Consider the following 3,780-nt stretch of genomic DNA (forward strand, 5'->3'; position numbering starts at 1 on the left):
CATGCATGAGTTTGTATATGTGTATGTAGTTTACAGCCTAATACTTACAAGTGTTTGTTTCTATGCAATAATATAGTAGTGTGCCAATAAATACTTCCTACCCATGTTTATGATAGTATGTTTGTGTGAAAGCAAGTGTCTATAAATACTTAAACGCCTTGTGTGTTATAACATGTTTGTATGTTTGTGTCACAGTATGCGTCAATAAACATTCCCACCCTTTTCGTTTTCCATTCACCATTTTAACATTATCATTCCTGTTTGACCCTATAAAATGTTTCACTCTGTAAACACTTTTGACACCCGCATTGTCATCTCGTATACGTCTGTTGACTACTTTAACATAGGACTTCTTGTAAGTATATATAGTCGCGCTTATTTATGTCAACTTTAACAGTTTTACTGTGTAATTTCATTTGATGACAGCCACTTCTAAACAATGTTACTGTACAACCCCAATGATAAACGTATGGGCGCCTACATAACTATCATATGACCTCCAAGTGTCATCTCTATGTGACCTACCTATTGTGCCTATAAAACTAGGATATGACCCCTATTCATTACCAGCATACAAATACTATTATACCACATGATGATGAGGAAGAAGACTGCTGATCTCTTCCTGCTTACATTGCACTGCACATCTTCACTTTACCAAACATCTCGTCAAATAACCATTATTATTTTGTAAAAAAGATTTGATCCACTTTCAAACCGAGTATATTCACTGGTTGTAATAACTGTTGTTTTAAAATCAAAACCAAACCAATTTATTCATTCGAAGTGTAAAAAGTATTATGCAAGCATCTGAAACCATTCGTTATTATGATTGCTTCACAGTCATTGCACTTAAGTTAAACTGTTCAAAGCGAGGTCGTACATGTACCTGCGAAATTTAGGAGCTATGTCCTTTAGAATACATTACTGTGTTACATTATATTTTTACCCAAAGGAACAATGACAAATTCTTTATGTTTTACTTTACATTTGTTAAAGGCGTACTCGATTTGCGATCGCCGCAATAAATATAATTGTTTCCAACCGAATAAAGTTATCTTTATGCAAATACAATAAAATAAAGTACACACTACTTTTGACTTAATTGTCCAAGCTAGAAATTTAAAAGACCATTTTGCACCAGCTGCAGTTTGTCCAATGGTAGGAATAAATTCATGTATTTGTCCACGATTTTAAATGGTAGATTGTATATCGATTAGATGCACGCCTTATAACTATGTGACCCTTGATGAGCTAAATTTACACTAGTATCATAAATTGCTTTAGTGAAGAGGACAACCGTATATATGATTATAAGGTTACTGATATAAATCTTACCAGAAGTGGACGCTTATACATAAACATGCCAGTGCGTTTTATTGTGTGTCAATCTAACCACTCCATGTTTAAACAAGGATTTTGAAAACGTGTTATCTTAAACGTGCAGGCAGTAGTGTAAATCCTTAAAATTGCCAGAAATATTGATTTGATCATAGATCTTAAAGAAAATTATTATAAATCACAAGGACATTAAACAAAGTAGTAAGTTACCATATGTTTTTATACAGCAAACTGATACATATTGGACAATTCTTCTCAGGCTTGAGGTGCAAGCGTTTCAGATTAAATCACAGGAAAGAATAATTGAAGTTAAATTGAAAAACCATATACATTGGACAGCAAAAGAATATTGAACATAGCAGGAGCCACGCAAAGTAACTGCAAACCTAACGCTTATCTCTAGCATAACAATGGGTCGTCTTGAACTGTTTCTGACACTCTTGGCTTCGCTTTATGTAGGGGTGTCTACTGTTGTAGAGACAAAATCGGAAACGTAAAAGCGAATAGGTTTCTGAACTCACCGACCTTCCACAAAACTCCAATGAGGCCAGAGAAAAGAGTGGTCTGATTGAACTGAGACAACACAATCCATACAGTACTAACCCAAACACATGTCAATGCACGTGTAAATATAATGATGCACGTGAGTACGGTCCTGGACCTGCGTGTCCGTATTATTATCCAAATTGTGGTGGATGGCTCAGATATTTCCTTGGAAGACCGAGGGATTGTCAAGAACTGTACCAACAATAGTATTTCAAGACAGGCGTGTATGTTATTTTTCCAGAGGGACTTCCCGAGGGAATCTATGTCCGTTGTGACATGGATACAGCCGGTGGTGGGTGGACGATAAATAATTCAGAGAAGAGTAACGGGACGGGGATTTCTATCGCGATTGGTCAGATTATAAACGAGGTTTTGGTGACTTGAATGAAAACTTCTGGCTGGGAAATGAAAACATTTTTGCTCTTACAGCACAGGACAGCTACGAGTTGTTTATTGAACTGGCTGTTTCAAGCAGAAACAAAAGCTACGCCAGATACAATTCTTTCCAAGTTGGAAACGAGAATAGCGGATATTTTCTCACCGTAGGAGGATAGAGTGGAACTGCTGGTGATTCCTTCTCGTACCATTCCGGATCTAAATTTACAACAAAGGATCGAGACAATGACATTAATACTGGGAATTGTGCTGAACGTTACAAAGGGGCTTGGTGGTACAAAGCTTGCCACCATTCAAATTTGAATGGCATCTATGGGTCTACTACGTATGGAAAAGGAATAAATTGGCTTGCATATGCCGGGTATCAAACGTCAAGGTATACGCAGATATGAAAGTAAGAAAACTTAGCTCTCGTTAAATGGAGAAATACAGAACCCGTACCTATGTATGTCTACATTTGGAAAATGGCATTGAAATGTAACGTGACAACATAGGTATCTATACTTAAATTTTTACTATGATTATCAAGCCACATTTGACCATGCCAAATTATTTGTTATCTTATCTAACTGTAAATACTTTATCTAAATTAAATTATGATTCCAGCTTAGGTCGTTCTAACTGGCACTAAAGAATGTTGTTTTGACAAAGTTACGCAGAACCATACTGCTGAAAAGTATAAGAAAAAACATGATTTACGATTTGGCAGGCATTATAGATTTGGCTCAAAGAAAACGTCCTAATATTTCTTCTGTACTCAGATATTTCATAGATATAGTCCGCGAAAATAAGCCATATCATTGTTCAAACTCAATTTCAACTTTCATTGCATGAAAAACAATGATGGACGATACTTACCTGGCATTCCTGATAATCGCAGTCAAAATTATATTGGCAAAATATTAAGCAATATTGCATCTCTCTCTCTCTCTCTCTCTCTCTCTCTCTCTCTCTCTCATACACACACATAAGACAATTTCGTGAACTGAATGTTTTCTGCTGTCCACAGTGATTGAAATAAATTCAAGCTGAACATAATAGTTGAATTTGGGAATATTAAAATTTGATACACGTAACACCCTATGTACATATTGGCTATATGCAGTAACATTTTCTAATAGAGTTTGTTTTGATGCATTTGATGACATGCTAGTCATGTATCCTTCCATTCTGCTACAGCGATAATCGTTCGACACCGTTTCTGTATTTTAGACTTTCGTTAAGAACACTTTATATATATATATATATATATATATATATATATATATATATATATATATATATATATATATATATATATATATTCTAATTAGTCACGCACATTAACAGATAATTGCAGAAAAAATTATGAAAATTGCATACAAGCCATAATATATTCAAGAAATCAAAAACATGTAACCAAGAAGTTGTAACAATTTATCTTATAAAGTCCAATATCTGTAATAATGCATTTTAATATATATATATATATATATATATATATATATATATATATAT

The 3,780-nt window shown here is 34.4% G+C and overlaps 1 pseudogene; it reads left to right on the forward strand.

Annotated features, from left to right (window-relative positions):
• Positions 1 to 2,213: 2,213 nt before the first annotated feature.
• LOC149793715 (ficolin-2 pseudogene) lies at positions 2,214 to 3,528 on the forward strand (annotated as a pseudogene).
• Positions 3,529 to 3,780: the final 252 nt, after the last annotated feature.

The sequence above is a fragment of the Sinohyriopsis cumingii genome, chromosome 8, assembly GCF_028554795.1.
Source record: "Sinohyriopsis cumingii isolate HCF-2022 chromosome 8, ASM2855479v2, whole genome shotgun sequence".
NCBI lineage: Eukaryota > Metazoa > Mollusca > Bivalvia > Unionida > Unionidae > Sinohyriopsis > Sinohyriopsis cumingii.